The sequence below is a fragment of the Lepisosteus oculatus genome, chromosome 12 (genome assembly GCF_040954835.1).
Source record: "Lepisosteus oculatus isolate fLepOcu1 chromosome 12, fLepOcu1.hap2, whole genome shotgun sequence".
NCBI lineage: Eukaryota > Metazoa > Chordata > Actinopteri > Semionotiformes > Lepisosteidae > Lepisosteus > Lepisosteus oculatus.
Window position 1 is genome coordinate 19,839,056 of NC_090707.1, and position 22,772 is coordinate 19,861,827.

Genomic DNA, 22,772 nt, shown 5'->3' on the forward strand with positions numbered 1-22,772 from the left:
GAACCACCTGGCCAAACAAATACGTAAAAGCTGACAAAATGGACACAAAAATTCAAAATGAACTACTCTTTTGTATTTGCCAGTTCAGCAGCCACAATATTATGTAAACTCTTACATACTTGATTTAAAAAAGTAATGAACATAACATTTTGAAATTGTTGTAGATACTCGCAATTAAAATAAAAAAAGCCATCAATATAAATAAAATACAATTGCAATTTTCAATGTAGAATTTCAAGAATTAGAGTTTAAGGTCCTTCAGAGGTACAGTATGTTAGTAAGATGTGGGAATAAAAGCATCGTTTCCTCACAGGTGAATCACCAGATCACAGATAAATTCTGTCTTAGCTGTGAATTAAGGTTTGTTGCTTGCCACTTAATTTTCAGACGTAATGAGTGCAAAATAAACAGCACCACAGTAGCCAAAAGAACACAATGACAGCATGATGCAGACAGAAAAAAGCAAATACAGTAGTAACATGTATCAAGCACAAAGCTCTTCCTTAGGCAGCGTCATGGGTAGCCTACTTCTTTGATTAATCCTATATGATCAAACTAGTTGTGGTCAAATAACATCTTGTTCAGGATAATATTATTTAGTTACAATAATAGGATAGGTACTATACTAGTTAGATTGCAACCAGTTTATAATTTAGGTGAGGGGAGGGGGGTGGAGGTCACCATCTAGCTTAAACTTTTTCCTAAAAGAAACCCTGCATTAGAAGAGCACAAAAACAATGAAATAACAATTACTAATTAATTTTCTCAAAAATACTTAGGGAACTTAAATTTAGAGTCATCTCATAAAAGCACATTTTCCCACTAAATCTGGTTCCAGCAGATGTGTTAACTGGCCAATTGAAGCTTATGTCAGAGAGTAACACATGATTGTTGAACAGACTTCTTGTTTATGCCTCAGAACAATTCTGGCGCTAAATCTTATGATGACAAGGGATTGTTCCTGTGTTTACTTAATGTTTTGGAAGCAACTGCAAAGATGCTTCATTCTAATAACATAGCACTGGGTAAGCTTTTTTATGCCATGGAGAATCATATGGCCAAAGTTTTCTAAGATCAAAACTCTGCCCTACACAAAAAACCTTACAACATGTAAAACTGAGAAGACTGCTTGCAGGTGTCCTAAGATTTATTATTAATATATCTGTCAGAGACTTTTAATCCAGAGCAATTCACATTTTCACCCACATTTACAGCTAGGCATTTTACTGAAGTATTTTTGTACCTTGTTCAAAGATACAAACGTACCACCAACCAAGATATGATCACAAACCTTTCTACTTACAAGACCAGAAGACAATCTACTAGTTCCAACAACTCGGTTCCAACAACTGAGGAATCTCAATAATTATAATGAAGTATTAAAGTCAAAGTGTATTCTTACCTTCATATCTGATATGTGGCATACACTGTAGCTGCACATACAGTGAATTAAGCTTGAAAGTGATTTGTGATGTCTGCAAATGCTCTCTCCCTGTATTTAACAATGCTGTGTTAAAAATATTTACATCTACCAGTATAGTTGACTTTTCTGAAGCACACAGAAGATTTTTTTTTAAATATGCAGATTCAGAGAAGGATTACTTTCTCCAAGTTCACTACAAAAAAAAAACACTCTGGCATGAGAAAAGCTGAATGCACTATAAATATCTAATGTGCCTCTTAGCGACAGCACATCTCATATTCACAACCACTTGGAAGCCTCGTAAATAGGCCAGACTGACCTTTCTGGAACAGCTCTACACAATGTGCAGCTATCAAATTCATCTGGAAAGTCACACAGGAGCTACAAGCCAAACAGGTTGTAAACATAAAATATTTTAAGCATTATGTACTAATACCATTTTGATAGGAACAAGATAAGGCTAGGGTTTAAATAAACTATCCAAAACAGAAGTATGAACTATTCGGTACTTATAGAATTAATTAATGTTGGGGGTTTTTTCTTCACTGTCTACACAATTGCAATTGGATTCTTGCAATATCTGTGATAAAATATCATCATGCAATAAACTTTTGAGCCTGGGGATCCCCATAGGTTTATTTTCTCCCAGAGGGAGATTTTTGTTTTATTTCAGAACCATTGCCAATGGTAAACTGTTATGATATTGTTAATTGCTATAAAAATATGTGAAGTGTTTTGTGGTTGTAGCGGCAATGCTTGTTAATAAGACAGAATTAAGTGTTGCTGTGCTTTCCCAAATGAGGCCTCATCTCTCTGTTCATCTCTGTGGTGCAGCCACAGAGAAGCTATTCATGCAGGCTGATTTAAAGATGTTTTCTTTTGATAAGAAACAAGCTCCCAAAGGGGGATGCACTTAGCTAAGCCTGGCTATCATGATCAATGGTCATCCATTGGCGCCTATCTGTCGAGGGAGTGCCAGATGGACATCTGGACTGCATTCCTAAGTGTCAGGAGTAAGTGACTCATATCTCACCTTGATCAACCAATCAGGGACTGGTAGGGCCGAGTAACCCACGTGGGACTCTGATGCCCATGGAACTTTCAGCCAATGAATGAGTTGAAGTTCCTCCAGGTAAAAACAGGCAACACAGAGGGCCTGAGAGAATTGTGGGAGATTCAGTGGGGAATTCTGTGGACTCTAAAGGGAATTCAAAGGAGAATTCCAGGGCAGGACGGCCCAGGAGCAGAAGGCTCCCAAGGGCAGGACATTCTCGCAGCGTGCCTCCTGACCATCCTGAGACTCAGCCCGGACAACCACGGAACGGCTAGTGTGTCCGAGTGCCAGAACTTTCCTTTGTTCTAAGAGTCTAGAGCGGAGGTTCCCAGAGAGTAACCAGAGGATCCACCCGAGGTTAGCATCAGCAGCAGGCCTCGTGAACAGGTCAGAACTGTGGACAGCTGAATCACTATTCAGAACTAGCTATTCATCAGGAAAGAACCAGTCCTCTTCCTGACTTGCTGGGACCCACAGTCATCTTTTCTCCTGTGCACAAACTTTGCTAGTTAAAGCCAACACTAACTAGCCGATCAGTGAGCATCAGCAGCGCACCGTCGCAAGCCGCACAGCACAGCCTGGCACGCAGCCAGAGAGCGCGGATTGGACAGCAACAGCCTGCAACTGTTTCCAGAGAGCCCGCAGGAGATCTGAATCCCCAGAGATTGGATGAGTATTCAACTTCAATGCATTACTGCTCGAGAATTCAATTGTTATCCCAACCAGTTGATATCAATTTAATTCCTAAGAGTTATGTACTTGTCTTGAGTATCTAATGTAGAAGGTTTAACCAAGTTCATTTACGAAACGGTCTAAATGAATGATATACTGAACGTATGTCCTCTTGATATATGTAACATTTCGTAACTGACTGAATATATACCTTTTGTATTCTGATAACCCTCTCGATAAGATCTGTTAGGTTTATATGCATATTCTATGTATTAATAAAATGTATCCTCGTGTATTAGTACCTTTGTGTGTGCGTTGTTTGAGTTATATCACATGGTTGGATTCTAAAGCCATCAAAAGAATCAACTTTGTGATTTACTGCTACAATTAATAATTGTCCCAGTAAATGCCCAAACCCTACAGAACTGGTGCCTTCAGAGAGCACACTACATGGTAAACTATTGCAAAGAACACTACAGAAAATAAAATGATTGACTTATCGACTGATAAACTGGCTGATTATTCCTCTGACTATTTTTAGTGGGGTCATGGAGATCATTCTAGCCAAGCTGAATTACATATAAATTACATAAACATATTCTAGATTTTTTAGATAAATCTGGTGCACTGCCATAAAACCAGATTTTAGAACCAGAAGTTATATTTAACCAGAAGTTAAGCTGTTCACCTGGTCTAACTGAAGTGCTGAAATGGTGATTTGTTAATCAGCACTTACTGTAGGTTACTTTTTAGTAATGAATCAGGAAGTACCAATAATAATAATAACAATAATAATAATAACAATAATAATAATAATAATAGCTTACACTTATATAGCGCTTTTCTGGACACTCCACTCAAAGCGCTTTACAGGTAATGGGAACCCCTCCACCACCACCAATGTGCAGCATCCACCTGGATGATGTAACGGCAGCCATACTGCGCCAGAACGCTCACCACACATCAGCTATCAGTGGGAAGGAGAGCAGAGTAACGTAGCCAATTCATAGAGGGGGATTATTAGGAGGCCATGATTGGTAAGGGCCAATGGGAAATTTGGCCAGAACGCCAGGGTTACACCCCTACTCTTTTCGAGAAATCCCTGGGATTTTTAATAACCACAGTCAGGACCTTGGTTTTACGTCTCAGTCGAAGGACGGCAATATTCATCTCAACACAAATGAGGTATACAACATAATGTATATCCCTAAATATTAGTGAAATTTAGACCAGTGATAATGAGCCAATTCTGTTTAATTGTCAGAGATCCTGTTTCTTTCATAGGACATTGGGATCTCATGTAGGATTTCAGACTCAGGCATCCTTTGCATCATTAATTATGGGAGAACTAACATTATCTGAGTTTGAAATATATTCAAGCTTTTCTTTCACCAGAAATAATTTGTGCTTGAATAATCAGCTTAAATGCCCAGGAATGTTAAAAAGTGCTTGGGTTCAACAAGGAATTTGAAAATAGGCGTGGCATTACGTATCAAGCAATGAAAAAAAAAAAGACAGTTTCTTTAAAAACATTGACATTACACATTTCTGCTCTCATACTGAAATGCTTCAGTTCTCAGTTCTTACATTATGTAGTTTATTTTTAATGTTAATGCAATTTCTTCTGTTATGTACAATACATTATGAATATATTAGGAAAAAACAATATAGATACCAAGTGGAAAAGCGCCACCCCTGGCTGTATATAACACTTATACTCTTTACTTAATGAAATTTAGCTAACTCTTTTGAGGTCGTAAGACTTGTAAGCTTTAGTCTAATCCCACCCACCACCACCCCCGTAGTGCCTTGTGACGTATGTGATGTATGTATGGTACTCAAGAAGAAAGTTTAAAATTGTGAAGCTTGTTGCAGGATGGCAGATTCAAACATGGCATTTTCTCTGAACTACATTTCCCATAAGGCTGTGGAAAATTACATATGATGTATACAAAATATTACAATAACTACTCATAAGTGACAAGTGATATCCTTTCTCTATTTTTTAGATCACTAATCTGTGCATTTTAACCGGAAACAGATATAAGACAACTTGAGCTCACTATTATCCTTCTTGCTCATCCTGCCACCCGACCCAATCTGCATTCCTCTCAACTGTATATAAGGCTGAAACTTTTATTCTGTCAAGGTGGATACCAAGCATCCCCCTCAATTTCTTTCCCTCATTTATATTGAAGGTAATTAATATACTTTTGATCCTTTGAAATTAATTTCAAGGTGCCAGTGGTGTTTTACAAACATCATTAACCTTTTTAAGGTTCTTATGGATTTTGCATTAAAGACAAAGACTTTCCCTAACATTATAATTAAGTTTCCAATAGCATCTGAATTATTTCTTAAGTCTCCCAAAAGTACATTTACAAGACCTAAAATCCATTGCTCGGTGTGAGTCCAAAACAATGCCGCTTTTGGACAAAACCAAAATAGGTGACTTATATCTTCCTCCTCTATATGGCAAAGCCTACACAAGTGTCTACACGACCCCAAGTGTCTAGTGGTAAATGGGTGGAACATTTAGGATGGTTTTGGATGCAGGTGGGTTTCTGGTGAATAAAGTGACTGGTATGTAATAGGACACAATAACACACAGGGAAAAGGAACTAGAGTGGTGCCAAAGAAAAGAAAACAACAAACAAAATGGAGCTGGCTAAAAAAGTGAGGGAAGGCTGACCTAACTACAAAAGAAAACCCGGAACACTCTTTCTTCGGTATCTTCAAAATGCCCTAGCTAACCTTCACCGACTACCCAAATCCATACAAGACAAACGGCACTCACCTATACTAAACTAGTGTTACTCATACAGAGATCAACTACGTGTGCAGAATGTAACCAATAACCTAAACTAACCCTATACACAAAGGTTCACACAAATACATAAGTGAAATACGAATGCCAATAAGGGAAAACGAGAGTAGACAAGTAACATGGTACAAAAGAACACAGAGGTTGATACAACACATCTGGGCAAGGTAACAGCTAAATAAAGGATAACACAAACAAATGAAAGTACGAGGAGACGAACAAAAGCCAACAAAAGCTGAAGCTATACAAAAACACATGAATGAAGCAAAGCGAAACGAAACCGAAGCCGAGCCAAACGGGACCGAAGTCAAACGAAAGGTCCCTTCCTTCTGAAAACCACCTAGTTATATGTTGATTAAGCTGAGCTCTGATTGGCCGAGAAGCTGATTGATGATGATGTAATACGGAAACAATGGTGTAATGACGGACCAATGGGGGAGGGAGAACAATCAAAGTAAGGAAGTGTGGAACATAGCAACAAACACACATGGACCACACACTAGGACTTAACAGGGGCCAATACAGGGACCTATATTTTTGGTATTTCCATTCTTCAGGATCATTTTCCATTGTTTAGGAATTGCTGACACAATTTGATTAAACTGATGCCCAGAACAGATCCTTCTATACATTTCTTTAAAAGTTGTGTAAGACATAAAATTACCATTACTGTCAATAAGATCTTTTATAAAAATAACACCGTTTTGCATAATTAAATTCCATATAATGGGTCTCCCAGTTATTTGAATCTGACTTAAACCAAAGGATTTGTTGCTGTACATTAGTCGGTATTTCTGGGGGTTTAAACTGAAATTCCAACCAGCTTTGCATCACCTCTTCTACAAATCCTGACATGCTTAGTAACAGTTATTTTCTTATCTTTTTTAAATTAACTGGCTGTAACTGCAACAAGGCAAATAACCCTTTTTCAAAAGGGTTTCAATAAGATAAGATCTCAATAACTTACTAGAAAACCATAATTTATTCAAATACAGTTTTGGAATCAAGGTAGCTTTAAGTACATAGTTCAAGGCTCTTATGTTAATTAATTTTAGTCCCTGTTGATTGTACTCATTGTATAACCGAGTTCGTTTTATCTTGTCTGGCTTATTGTTCCAGATAAAATTAAATATCTTTTGCTCATACGAGTTAAAAAAAAGCCTCAGGTGGAGATGGGAGATGAATTAAAAGATGTGTAAACTGGGAAATTATTAGTGAATTAAGGTTATTTTACCATCAAGTGTTAATTTTATATTTTTCCATGGTTTTAATATTGTCAATTTTATTTAATTTACCATCAAAATTGACTTTGGTAAGTTCTTGCATATTTTCAGGAATAGAAATACCCAACATGTCCACTGGTCCATTTGACCATTTTATTGGCAGATTGCACTGTAGTGAGAATGATGATTTTGCTAAGGGACCAATTCGCAAAACAGTACATTTCTCATAATTAGGTTTAAGACCTTATAAATCTGAAAATCTATTTAGGTCGACAGTTAAAGCTAATAGTGAATAACTTAGGTTTAATTAGAAAATTTATATCGTCAGCATGCATAGTTACTTTTAAGTTCAAATTGTTTATTCCAAGCCCTTCTATTTGCTCATTAAGTCTACTTTTTATGCACCATATTTCTATTGCAATTATAAACAGATAAGGGGAGAGAGGGCATCCTTGTTTGACCTCACTTAGTAACGGAATTTTCTTAGAGATATACCCATTTATTTAAGATTGTACATGCTAGTTTATTGTACATTACCTTTATCCATTTTCTGAAGGATTCCCCAAAATTAAAGTACTCTAGACATTTAAATATATAATCAAGACATACTGTACTTTATCAAATGCCTGCTATAAAGATCAATCCTGGAATATTTGAATTGTTATAATTATATATTGCCTCTAAAAGGTTCCTAATATTATCCCCAATATATCGTCCCTGTAAAAAAAAAAAGTTGGAAGAATTTAGGTGACAAAAAAAATGTCCGCAGATTATGGCAACAGTGGAAGAAGAAGTGAAGAGAATGCCCAGTGGATGGACCCCATGGACGTGCATTTCTGAGACACATTGGAGGTGCAGGTGTTAGAAGAATCTTAGAGAGAATCCTGATGTTTTGGTTTTGTCGTTTTGGAGAGAAAATGAATTTGATGAGACATTTGACGAGAATTTGACTCTGAAATATTTTGGAAACTGTTAAGCAGCTTAGAAGCCCGGCTATACAGAGAGGTACTGAAGAAGTTTTTAGAAGTTCAAAGAACAGCTTATTTTTTCAGGACTTTTTATTTTTGTGCACTTTAAAATTAGAGCACTATTTTGTACCTAACAGGTGCAATTGTTTGTGTCTGTTTTATTTTGGACAAAAACCTCCGTGTCACAGATTGCTTGTGGCATGAAAGAAAAAGTACCATGGAAACTGTTAATCCAAAAATTAGATGCATTCAATTGTGTTTGTTAGAATATTTCATATTTAAACTTAATGTTAAAATGAAAAATGAAGCCTACTTGTTTTGTTGTGATATTTACAAGTCACCATGAATAAAGACATCAACTAAATAAATAAATTATAATAATTAGGCTATACAATTATGCAAATTATAAAAAAACATTTCTCTGATAAAATATTTTTTACCTTGTGAAAGGAATTTTGCTTTTGCCTTATAATTGTACATTATTATTGTTCTGACTCCTCTGCATATATTGGATTTTCACTTCCTTTTGTGAACTGTATTGGTTTAATTTGTTATTGTAATTTTAAAAAATCATTTATTTGGATATTGAGACTAGACAGGTCCTTCACAAAAACAAATTAATCTGACTCCTGCCTCTAATTAAAACAGCCTAAAGGTTAACCACAATGGGTTTTCCACATACTGTATTGTTAGTTTACTACTACAGCAAACAAAAAATAAGCACAAATAAGTGAAGGCATACATAAAGGGCAAGCTTAACAAGGGTACAAAGAATGGTGCAGTCTGATCTCCCAGACAGAGGACAGCACTAGACCTGCTATTTTGGAAATACTTAGTTGGTGACTCAGAATCTGTCTTCACGTCTTCAAAAAATCTGGATATTGTATTATCCATTTTCATTCGAGTGTAATTGGACCGTGTTGATTTGGACTCATTCCCATCCATACTACACCCACCTTCTGTTCCCTATAATAGCATGAAATGCCAGAAGAAATGAAGAACACAAAAAAACAAGGGAGTAAACTCCTCTTTTAACTTCTTGAAAAAAAGCTCCCATACAGATGCGTCATTTATAGAACTGTCCTAGCAAAACACTCTTTTTTTTACCAAATAGAGTGGCAAAAAATTGCAAGGTTGCTGTTCATTCTTCCTCTTGTTTATAGCGAATGGTGCCGTCTCAAAGAGCAATATGCACTCAAAATTGGCAGTGACAGTAGCTAGATTTGGAAGTCACCTTAAGCTTTTTTTATTTGAATTTTCAGGAGAGAATCTATCTATTCTGCAATATACTATAAGTTCAAGATGAACGCAATATGGCATTTACAAAAGAAAAAGCAATCTCTGAGATACAGGTGCTCTTTCATTTTCTAGACAATCTATTCTGAAGAATGCTAAAAAATAGAAACTCAGATTTACAAATGGAAAGCTCAAATGTTTGATTCCTTTTCAAAATGGCTGAAACTCATTTCTTTTGTATCAGTCATATGTGGCACACAGGCTGGCAAGGTGGCCCATGCTGCTGCCTCACAACTGTGGGGTTCTGGGTTTAATCACAGACGTCATAAAAGACAGGTTGTTCAAAACATCATCAGACTTTCTTTTTTCTAATATGTCCTCTAATAATAAAAAAAAAACCTCTTCATTGGAATATAGGATTCTCAAATGTTAAACATGCTAATAAAGTGCAACCAGAACAATGTTCCAAACATTAAAGATAAAGGTGAAACAACTTAGCTTGACCTGAACATAACCACATTACTTCAACCAGTAATTAAGTACAACTGAATAATTCTCTAGGCTTAATTTAATCTCCAGGGGTGTTGTACAGTTGGATGCTGGTCCTGCTGTCACACTTACAGAATGAGACAAAGTTCTTAGGTAACTTTTGAAAAACTGCAATGAACTGCAGTTATTTGTGTTTTGATGTCCAATTACATAATCAGATTTATTCACAAACACCAAAGGCAAATAACTCCTGCCTACTGGAGTTCAGTCACAGATTTGTTATTCATTGTTTTGTTCTACAGTTCTTTTTCTATCATGAACAATCCTAATTTATGGTTTTCCTATTTAACTGTGTCCAGCTCTTCATCAAAAGTTGAAAGGTTAAAGTAATAAATGATTTTATAGTGGTTAACTGAAAATTCTTGGGTACATATTAGGAGCATAAGGATTTACAGTAATTTTGTGTTTGAATTAATCTAGGGTCCACATGAGTAAAATTAATTACACAATTTTCATACAAAATGAACCACAATATGTGTTCATTAGAAATAGTGTAAAACCTAAATGATGTAAAAAATAGTTTTACAACACTGCAAAATTAAGATAAATTCAGTGTGCTGTGTTATTATCAATGTATTTTTAAAATTAAGTTTATATAATGCATAAATATACTAAAAGGCAAATATCTACCAAACTTTTTCCCTTTCACCTAGCAATTTCTGTTATATTTGTCAGGATAATTCAGTTTGCAATCTTTTAATTTAGTTTCAATCATGGAAAATCATTAATTGTATTCCCAAAGGAACACTTTAATGACCTCAATACACTAAATTGTCCAATTGACAGATGACAATGAGTCTACAAATGAAACAGATCAATCTAAAAAACACTACAACTATGAAACAACCAAACTCATTTGCTTGTCAGTAATTAGCTACAATCCCCGTTAGCATAACCTTTTTTCCAACCACATATTGTCTGCGTTAAATGTGAAACTATACAGGACACAGACTTACCTAAGGAAAACTGACAGTTAATCAACAGATTATATGAGACAATATTTTAAACAATATGCTACAATGTCAACAAAAACTGGAATTCAGGATGTACAAAAGAATGTAACAATGCAGGTGTTTGTCTTTCAAATAATTTTAAAAGAATGTCTTAGCAAAAGGCATCCCCCACAATTATACTTACTACTATATGAATAGACCTTTTTACTTCTATACAGTACTACTCAAATTATTAATCAAACAAACAAAGATGCTACCAAAACTAAGTTTAAGTAAGTGTTTTGTCTATTTTTTAAAACCACAAAGCATTGTGCATTTAAAAAAAATAACCAACTTCATTTTGATTGGTAGTGATTGCTTTCCTTAACATGATCCAAATACATTTTAAATGAATCTCAAAGCTTATTTCAAAAACACTTGGAAATATGCAGTGTATGCCAAGAACAAGAAACAGTATGCATCCTTAAAAGCAAAGTTGAAAATAAAAGAAAGGGAAAGAGGAATATCTAAGAATTTAACAATACGATCAGAAATCAAAATATTTCAACTTTCCATAGAATTAAAATAAAAAAAAACACATTCGAAAGCCTTTTTGCATTCACTAATTTAAACCATATGTGCTAAAACACAACCGGAGTCCACGCATTAGTGCAAACACACAGAAAGCCTGGACAGAAAGCCACCTAAAAACAATGACCCTTTGTAACTTCAGCTGTTTTCAAAAACATTGGAATTTCACTTGTTAGGCACACTCATTAGTAGGCATCACAAAATAACAACATGTTTATTAATTTTCCACATTACTGTACATTCCTCAGTCAGATGTTTCTTAAGTTACGCTGAGGCACACGTCCTACTGTCTCTCTCCCTTGTAAAAAGAAACTAAAAACAAGCAACAGCCTTTAAAAGAATATTATATTGTACCATGTTTAAAAAACAAAAAGCAGTAAAGTCTAATTTTTTCAAGAAGAGAAATACAGACAAGACGAACAAGCAGAATACAGCTACTTACTTGCCTTCAAACTGGAATTTGAAAGAGGAAGTTGTTGCAGGACTTAATAGTTTTCAGCTGTGCGACAGATGGTCATATATACTGTATTGTGGTAAAAGGCATCATGGGCTTGCAAACTCCACAGGATCTTTGTTTGGTAACACGCTGCTGACTAGCAGTCCTACATTTTGTTTTTTCGCGTATCAGAATAGCAAGCTATTTTAATGTTTGGTGCTGGTCCTGTATAAATAAATATATACTTCTCTTCATAACCCTGTCAAAACAAACAAAGTACAACTTGGAGAGGATATTAAGTTCTAAAAAGATAGTGGACATTTGGTTCCTATGAGGTGTTTTGTATTCAGGAAACACCATAAATCTTTTCGAAAAATAATGAAAAACCAACTTAAATAAGTGTATTGAATGAACTCAGAAACCAGTTCTCCTTGCACTTTTTTACTTCATCTGCTCAACTACTTTTATAAGAGTGCAATCTGGCAACTTTGGAAATATATATATAACTGAAATTTGACACTTTACATACAAGTCTGCAAAATATTATATGATTAATAGCTTAGTTATGCTTTCCTTGGAATTTGTTGATATAAAAAATAGGAAAACATTTTACATTTACTTATGAACAAAATATAAAGTGCAAAGCTTTTTTTTCTGCCTTTGCTAATTTGTGTTCCACCTGGGACTAGGTGGTGCAGTAAAGCTTTTGACTTACTACAGTATACAGTATATCAGTCACTGTTTACCATATAATTTCTCATAATAAGGAACATTATTCTTCAATTAATTTTGTTTGTACAGTGCCTTGCGAAAGTATTCGGCCCCCTTGAACTTTTCAACCTTTTGCCACATTTCAGGCTTCAAACATAAAGATATAAATTTTTTATTTTATGTGAAGAATCACCAACAAGTGGGACACAACTGTGAAGTGGAACGAAATCTATTGGATTTTTGAAACTTTTTTAACTAATAAAAAAATGAAAAGTGGGGCGTGCAAAATTATTCGGCCCCTTTACTTTCAGTGCAGCAAACTCACTCCAGAAGTTCAGCGAGGATCTCTGAATGATCCAATGTTGTCCTAAATGACTGATGGTGATAAATAGAATCCACCTGTGTGTAATCAAGTCTCTGTATAAATGCACCTGCTCTGTGATAGCCTCAAGGTTCTGTTGAAAGCGCAGAGAGCATCATGAAGACCAAGGAACACACCAGGCAGGTCCGTAATACTGTTGTGGAGAAGTTTAAAGCCGGATTTGGATACAAAAAGATTTCCCAAGCTTCAAACATCCCAAGGAGTACTGTGCAAGCGATCATCTTGAAATGGAAGGAGTATCAGACCACTGCAAATCTACCAAGACCTGGCCGTCCCTCTAAACTTTCAGCTCAGACAAGGAGAAGACTGATCAGAGATGCAGCCAAGAGGCCCATGATCACTCTGGATGAACTGCAGAGAACTACAGCTGAGGTGGGAGAGTCTGTCCATAGGACAGCAATCAGTCTTACACTGTACAAATCTGGCCTTTATGGAAGAGTGGCAAGAAGAAAGCCATTTCTCAAAGATATCCATAAAAAGCCTCGTCTAAAGTTTGCCACAAGCCACCTGGGAGACACCCCAAACATGTGGAAGAAGGTGCTCTGGTCAGATGAAACCAAAATCGAACTTTTTGGCCACAATGCAAAACGATATGTTTGGCGTAAAAGCAACACAGCTCATCACCCTCAACACACCATCCCCACTGTCAAACATGGTGGTGGCAGCATCATGGTTTGGGCCTGCTTTTCTTCAGCAGGGACAGGGAAGATGGTTAAAATTGAGGGGAAGATGGATGCAGCCAAATACAGGACCATTCTGGATGAAAACCTGTTGGAGTCTGCAAAAGACCTGAAACTGGGACGGAGATTTATCTTCCAACAAGACAATGATCCCAAACATACAGCAAAATCTACAAAGGAATGGTTCACAAATAAACGTATCCAGGTGTTTGAATGGCCAAGTCAAAGTCCAGACCTGAATCCAATCGAGAATCTGTGGAAAGAGCTGAAAACTGCTGTTCACAAACGCTCTCCATCCAACCTCACTGAGCTCGAGCTGTTTTGCAAGGAAGAATGGGCAAGAATTTCAGTCTCTCGATGTGCAAAACTGATAGAGACATACCCCAAGCGACTTGCAGCTGTAATCGCAGCAAAAGGTGGCTCTACAAAGTATTAACGCAAGGGGGCCGAATAATTTTGCACGCCCCACTTTTCATTTTTTTATGAGTTAAAAAAGTTTCAAAAATCCAATAGATTTCGTTCCACTTCACAATTGTGTCCCACTTGTTGGTGATTCTTCACATAAAATAAAAAATTTATATCTTTATGTTTGAAGCCTGAAATGTGGCAAAAGGTTGAAAAGTTCAAGGGGGCCGAATACTTTCGCAAGGCACTGTACATCTTTGTTCTATTCCACCTATGTAGTCTAGTACAACATTGGAAGAATGGCTTTCCACAGAATTGTGGTGTGAATAATAAACCAGCTGTTTTCATTTTTTTTAAGAATAAAAAAACTTTAGCCCCAAACAAATGACACAGACATCTTAAGGGAAGAGTGTTACAGGTTGGCAAGACATCAATTTTTTGTCATTCCTTGAAATGGATATTCTGCCTAATACATATGCAGCCATGTAAAATGCACGACGTCTCAGGCAGCATACTGCAACAACTGTAGTGGCATGATTAACAACACTGAGTATTTTTTCAAATAATCTGATGCAGGATTGCACTACTCTTTAAAACTGCCAGGTGGCATAGTAATTTTTTAATGTACCATAGCTGCATATACAGTAGCTGTCAGACAAATCTAATTTTAATAAAAAAACTAGATGTTTATTACATAATTGGGGTTTTCCTGTGCTAATCATTCCGTACAGTAACAGTAATGGCTTTTTATTACATAGTGTATAGAGAATTATTAATAATTGCATATAATAGTAATTAGAAAAAGTATATATTTTTAACAATCAAAATTGACAATAAAATTATTATTTATAGTGGCTGTAAAAAAAAAACATTTAAAAGCACAGAAACATAAAAAAAGATGGCAGCAGTGGTTTGAATGACTTTTAAAGTGGCATTTTAGCTGACAAGTCTACACTATGTTTTTTTTATTTGATGAAAAAGTTTGCCATAACAATGTTGCAAAAATTTCCGACAATTTTTTTATGTATAATATGCTGATTTTAGTGTTGTTCAGTAATTTCTCAGTATTTTGTGCAACTTTTTTTTCAGCGTTTTTTATTCATATCATTTTATTTCTAAACACTTCAGGTTCATCTGGTTTCACTTCCACTGCAAGCAAATGTAACATCAATAATTTTAATTATTTCTATATTATATACAGTAGAATGTTCCTTGATTTCTTGATGGGTATGATTCCTAGCCCATGGGCAAGTTGTACTTTAACACATTTCCCCTTTGGGGATAATAAAGACTCTTTCTCTAATAATAAAATACTATACACAGCCATTCTTAATGTGCAACAAATAATGCTGCATAATGCGCCAGACAATGCATTTCAATGCGTTTTTTAAAAAAATAATCTGATGCCAGACTGCACTACTTTGTAAATCCACCAGTGGCTTAGTGAAAGGTTAACATAGTGTGTTCAAGTATTCTGGGGTATTATTATTATTCTTATTATAAATCCCCAGGTTCGAATCCTGTTCAATGTTTGTGCTTAGGAACAATATGTTCCCAAATAAAGAACGTAATTTGTATACTGTTTCAACTTTTATTTATTTTATGCTGTATATAAGAGTATGTTAAATTAATATAAAAAAAGTATGGCATTTCAGAATGCAAAGTTACCCAGATATGTAAAAATTGTTTATTATTATAGCTTGTTGTGAACGGGATGTGTTTTTTTCAGGTTCTTCATTAAAATAATCTATATTTTTTCTTAATTCTAATTTCAGCATCAAGTAATTAGGAAACAATTTTGCTTAAGATTTTGATAATACAACTATTTCGCACATTCAAATTATGCCACCAATAAATAAAAATGTGTATTCAATTTATTGTAAAACTACCAACATCAACACAGCACATGCATTGTTTTTCAATGTGAAAATGCTAAGACTGAGCCTGTGAGTAACCCCAACAGCCACATCACTGGTACAACACATGTATAACTTGCAATATTAGGCAATAAACAGTAGAACCACAATTATAATCAAAAATTATACTTTGTAGATGTTAATATAATTGTATTTACATCTACAAAATATACAAATATTATAACCTTTCTGAAACCTGTTAAAACAGAAGTTATTAACTGTATTGTATTTCACACCTTAAAGTGTGAGCACAGTGCGCTCAGTCTGTGTTTTGTTTTGATTATAATATGAATTAGTTCCTGAGGCATACTGTCAAAGGCTTCCAAATAAAAAAAAAAACATCTCTCAATCAAAGCTTTGTTGGGTTTGCACAGGGAAAAGGGTAAGTACGTAATTTTTGAGAAGTCATGTACTGATTCCAAAGTAGCTGATTCTGGCTTAGCTAATTGTGCTTGAAGAATTTAAAATCGGACTGTACCTCAATTGTGATTTCTGTTTAAGGGGATCTTAAAATTCACTTACTTTCTTGTTGCTGTGGTGGTCAGATGACTGGTTATAACCAATTTTCTTCACCCCCCATGTATTCACACATTTACTAATTCTACACTACGGAAGTAAATTCATGTTATTACTTCATTTGTTATTACCATTATTTTAATATTCAACATACTATGATATATACAATTAATTAAAAAAGTTATTATAATATTATTTATTATGTTTTCTTATAGAAATATAGAGGAAAAGTCTTAATTATTTCCAAGAGGTCAATTTGTTCAATTATAATTTGTGAATTTCCAGGAATCGAACCTTGGCCTCCCGGGTGGCAACCAAAAATTCTACCACTGAACCACCAATGCTCTACTCTTTTTGGGTCAGATAAATTAAGAACGACAAGTGTTTCATTTTCTGTTACAACAATAATGACAAAGAGTTCATGTAAAATTTATTTAAATGAGTACGTCAAAAGTAGTATTTTCAAAATAACTACAGCAAGTGACTAAATTAAGGAATTTCATGCAGAATATGTCTATGAAGAAGGCCGGGAAACTATTGTGTACCTTATTTTTTTATTTTCAGATACCCATAAAAGCCATACTGTATATTTCAATTCATTCATTAATAATCTTAGACACATTCAAAAAAACATTATACTTTTATTTTCAGCTACCAAAATTTCCCTTTATTTACATGATTCCATTTTAATATTCCAAATTAAAGGAATTTACAGAAGCAGTAAAATAGATTAAATCAAACAACCATTTAATTAACATTTTATGTACCACAAGTGCCACCTATCAATATTTGGACAGTAAAAAGGTAAATCTGGCATGCTGAGTCATAATGCAATTTTTTCAGTGCATTCTTAATGGTTGCATCTGTAACATAACCTGTTTCGGAGATCACAATACAGGCAAAAAAATATTAAAGCAAAGTCAAAAGAGTTTTTGCTCAAATGTAATATTTTCTCACTCCATATTAAATTATTTTGCATAACTATGATTTCTATAAGGAAAAAATATGCAATTCCTTACCTTCACACCTCTATTGCTTCTCACATATTATAAAATGTTACACTTATATTAACTTGGAAATTTAAGGAACAAGTAAACTTTAAAAATACTTATGCAACTTTAAAGCATTAATATTACACTAACATTTGATTAACATTTGTTGTTTTTTTTGTCATTACTAAACTTCCTCTCCTTTTCATACTATTTCTAAAAACAAAATTCAAGTACCACAGCAAAATACTGTGTGGTATGCCTAAGGCATTTTGCAGTCACCCATACTACATCCTGTATGTTTAAATCCTGTAGAAAGTAATTCCAATACATTAAACTGACTAAAGTGAATTTGCTTTGTTCACAATTTCATTTCTAAGAACCACAGGTTGAAAATCTAATCCTGCTTCTTATTTTAAGAATTTCATTAAGTTCAGCTCAACAGATGTTTACATGAAAACACTTTTCCCTGCACCCTTATAGTTGTGTAGAAAAAAAATCTAAATCGCTTCCTGCATTCAATCACATTTTTTTTTTAATTAGGGCACTGGAAATAAAGAGCTTAAGTGTTAAGGCAGCTATGTAATGGTAAATATTGTGATAGAGGCTTAGCATGTTTATAACACTAAAATTGAAAGGAACAGATCATGTATTTTAATAATATATCTGTAAATAGAAGAAAATGCTCCATGAGTGTTGGACTATTAAATTATCTATATAGGAGTAAATAATAAATAACCAAAAATCAGGAGAATTAATGTACTTTTCTTTAAATTGTATTATATAGATTTGTGATAAAGGTTATAATCACTTTTGTTGTGGGAAAAACCTATGTAATTTATATTACTACTATATGTATGTATCTAAATCAGGAGACTCATCAACTGTCTGCCCAGGTTACCCTCAATTACTTTTACAAACATCTGGAAAATAACCTTTCAAACCATTGCTAATTACTGTAATTTGTAGCATTTTAAATGCTACTCACTTTTAAAGTTTCAAGTTAGTAGGCCTAGTCAAACACCTTAATTATAAGAAAAACCTTGTTATAAAATTTAGCACAGAGTGCTAAACTGGAAGGTGTGCTGATAATTTAATACCTAAGTGAGAGACCATATGACCTGCAGACTAAGCTGGTTGTTTGAAGTTAGTACCACCTACTAGATTTGACATTCTTTCATGCCCTTTGTTATAATGCTGAAGCCTCTTTGTGCAGGGAGTCTGATACATAGGAGAGCGTGGTTCCCAAATCTGCACTACTGGATTTGGGAAAGATGGTGGACGCAATTACTGGAGCAACTTCATAAAGAAATGGCATCTCCCATTACATTGCAGTGAGCAACACTCAGATATCAAAAACAGCTTGCAAGAGCACTTGACCATAACCAACATTCTGAAAACATATCTAAATACTTATTTGTCAATAAAAAAAATAGCTTCTATATCTGAATTTATATAGAGTAGCAAAAAGAGAAGAATACATTGACACATTTTGAAGATACAGTAGAGCACATGGAACATCAGTCTGGCTTGTTTGCCAGAGGGAAAAGCCGGTAACAATATACAGTATGTGGCACTATGCAGAACTTGGTTCTTTCCCTCTCATAGTAGAGGTTGTAAGGTTGTAAGTGGAAAGAATACACAGGAATTATGTCTTTGTTATGTCTGCTGAAGAAGTAATACCACCTGAATTTTATTGCCAAGCCACTTTACTATGCAGAACCGCAGCTGTTTTTGAGTGAAGTAGGAAAACTGCCCAATCCAGATGATAGTCGTGACTACATTATTACAGATTCCAATGCTGCAACATCCAGCTGATCAGAGCATTTACTTATGTGAACAAAACTTTGTGAGACACAGGTACAGTACGCAACTCTTTCTAATAAACCTGACTACTCTCAGAATGCTGAATACAAATATCCATGTTCACTGTACATTTGCATGAGGCACAAGTTTTCTTGAGATCCAAAGTTGACTTAACAAGGGAGTCAACTGATTTGATTTGAGAGCATTGCCAAAGTCAGTTGACCTCTTTTGCACGCCTCCTTGTAGCAGGAATCATCCATCCTACTGCAATATTACCACTTGGAACACAACTAGAGATATTAGCTGTCCTCAAGGAACTTTTTTTCTTTTTTAAGCTTTTAGTATTTTTGTCCTCTCAGATTTATACAATAACTGGTATCTCACCCATCTCCTGCAATGTGAGAGGCCTGTATTTGATTACATTATTTCAAGAAACCCATGTAAATAAAACAGACAGGAAATAGCAATACTCTACAGTAGCAGTATCTTGTGCTGTTCTTGTATCCCTGCAAGGGAATGTTTATTAAATTAATACTGCATGTGATGCATAGCTACTGTAATCAGAAATGAAGCAAACCTCAAAGTGCCTCCCGGGTAGGACCTAGACTACATCAGTGATACACCGATGATCAGCTCTGCTTCAAAACTTGATAAGTGTACCAGTTGACTAAGAATCAACACCGCAATATTCCATCAAAATAAAAAAAAAATGTGTCCTTATATAAACTCATAGGATGTGTCCCTTTCCAATTCTGAACCTACATTCAAGTAGTCCAATCAAATGTATATAACAGTCATCTTCTTTCCCCTTGCAGAGGCTAATGTACTGAGGGGTGCCCTCTGCATGAAGTTTGTAAGTTGTCTCCGTGTTCACATGTGTTTTCTATTAATAGGATAATTGGCTTCTGGTAAAACTGGCCAGGGTGTGAGTGTGTGTTTGTGGCATCCCATCTAGGGTGTATCATATCTTATGCCCACTGCTTGCCAAAGTATACACTGACTCCTCTGCAAACCTGTACCCATGCGATCCATAGATGGATGGATTATTTAACCTAAATGTTGTACAAAAATGTTATTAAAAAATGTCAAATATAATAACTGGACAATGAGAACTAAAACTAAGCAAGGCATTTTATTCTGCCTTTTTAATTGCACTGATGACTGAAATGATGATTATTTTCATACTCTGCTATGGTAATGAACAGTAGGCTTCCTTTGAAATACCAAACAATAATGCCTAACTGGACCCAAAATAAAATATTTTGCATACTAATGGAGAAAGTGGCTTCCATTACTATCTATTTCTGCCGTATAATGTGCTTAAGTGATGCTGCTACCCTTTCAATCCCTTTAGGACAGTCCTGTTGTGTTTGAAGTGAGGTTTGTGCTTTCCATTTTACCCTGAATATATCTTGTCTGTTCAAAGCCCTTTTCACCATTACAGTTCCTCCTATTTTAAATTTAACAGTATTATATTGGAATCGAGCAGAAAAGGCTGTAGCAACATTAAAGTTATATTAACAAATTGCAGAGTGGTGTGCTTCTCCTGGAGTTAGCACTGAACCTCCAGTATAGGGTGTGTTTTTTGTGATTAAAAAGATGAATGTGTACTGTATATACAGCACATCCTACACTACAGAATAGCACTTAATTACAAGTAAACTACTTGAACTACTAGAAAACTACATGGATACACAAAATATTTGATTTGCTGATTAGAATTTATTGAACATATCATACACCTAAATACAATTTATATCATAATTAGAATACAGAATTATGTTATAGTGTATAATTATTTGGACAAATGTGATATAGAGTTTTAATGTGAACACAAGCTTTCCTTGTTCCTGGTTCTGTCATTTTCTGAAATACCATTTTGCAGATTTCAATTTACCATTCATGTAAAACATCTTTTGCTTTAGAAAGCTTCATAATCAAGTATATTCTATACTCCTGAATGAGGATTATTAGGAAACCTAGAAATTAGTTTGGGTTTGATGCTAATTAGTAATTCCATATAACTTCTAAACAGCTGAGAAAAGGTTTTACTAATGAACTGTTAATGGCTCTATACAGTTATCCCAAAAACAAACAAAGTTATGGTCTAAAACAATATGGCCTAAATGGTTTAATGGAGAGATTAACCAACATTCTGAAGGAATACAGCATTCTACACGCTGCATAAAAGGCCTGAGATTCAAAGACAAAGAAAACAAATACTAAGCAGGCCCAGCCAAAAGACATTAGAATCACCAAGAGACAAAAATAATATTGCAGTGGAGATAAAATATAATGTCCTGCTCAAAACAATGAGGAAAAGCAATAAAAGAAGCAAGCAGAATGCTTGGGTATAATCAAGGGAAATTATTCTCACATTTAAGCATGCATTAGTAAGACCTCAATTAAAATAGTGTGCTCATTCTTTGTCTAGTCATTTACATCAGGTAACAAATTCTTCCAGAGAATAAATAGCAAATGTTAGGTATTAAACCCTCCACTCTTTGTCCTTCTAAGAGCTAAAGCTGTGTTTTAAAGAATCAAATAAAAATAGCTTAAGTATCTTTCCAAATTACTGCAGTACTACCAAAGTGATAGTTTTTTATACAGATCTAAACAAGCTGTAGTTGTTTACAGAATTGCAAAATAACCAATCTAATACCCAGTCTTCTGTGTAAAACTAAGAAATTAGTTTTGAAAGTTTAGTGTATATCCTGTACTAATAATTTGGTGGAAAATCTCTTATAAAATATACTCAGTTTCCATTATGCTTTTTACTAGATTTTGTGACTGAAGTTTTACATCCATACCTGAATTTATACTATATATTTCTTACGTTGTTACAATAACAACATTTTGTTCAAGCATATCATTTTAAATGTACTGTATAAAGGATACACAAAATTGTACTGCACATATCCACAAAATTTAGAATCATAATACTAAAGCTGGTGTTCCTTTAATTTCCAATCAATTTCTATATTTCACCTTCAAATTGATGTACTCTACCAACTTCAGTTACGGTTTGAAAAGCAGAGAACAGAAATTAGTTCAAAATGATCTTTCTTACAATTAATAAAATCTTCAACAAATTTGTTTGAGGATTGCCTTCTAATTATGTATTTCTCAACAAAAGCACTTCAAATTTGTATTTACAATATAATTCAAAATCTAACAGTGCATTCATCCAGTGACATTATCATTCACTGAAATGGCAGAATCTCCCTCTGTAAGAAATCGCCATCAATTAAGGTACCAAAGATATTATTTAAATGCAAAAAAGTGCTGTTATATCGTAATGTCTATTGTAAATAAACTCACTCACTATGCACATTTTTGTAGATACATGCTCTTTAACCAAACGTATTTTAATCACTTAACCCTCTTCTAATCATTCCCAACTTCCATATCTCTGATTTTAATTAAGTATTTTAATTACTTAGGCTATCTAGTGCATTT

The 22,772-nt window shown here is 34.6% G+C and overlaps 1 protein-coding gene across 8 annotated transcripts in view; it reads right to left on the reverse strand.

Moving 5' to 3' along the window:
• The window catches only part of gulp1a (GULP PTB domain containing engulfment adaptor 1a), a 199,755-nt gene that overhangs the window by 72,680 nt on the left and 104,303 nt on the right, over window positions 1–22,772 (reverse strand). Inside the window, exons 1-2 of one of the 8 annotated variants that reach the window (XM_015358849.2) lie at window positions 17,538–17,771; window positions 16,525–16,608 (exon numbers count right to left, since the gene is read on the reverse strand). The exons of 4 other annotated variants lie outside the window; for them this stretch is intronic. The gene's annotated coding sequence lies outside the window, so the exon portion shown is untranslated. Of the gene's footprint in view, window positions 1–1,402; window positions 1,579–11,914; window positions 12,007–16,524; window positions 16,609–17,537; window positions 17,772–22,772 lie in introns of those variants that run through there. 3 more of the 8 variants (XM_015358850.2, XM_015358847.2, XM_015358851.2) reach the window with 3 other exon arrangements.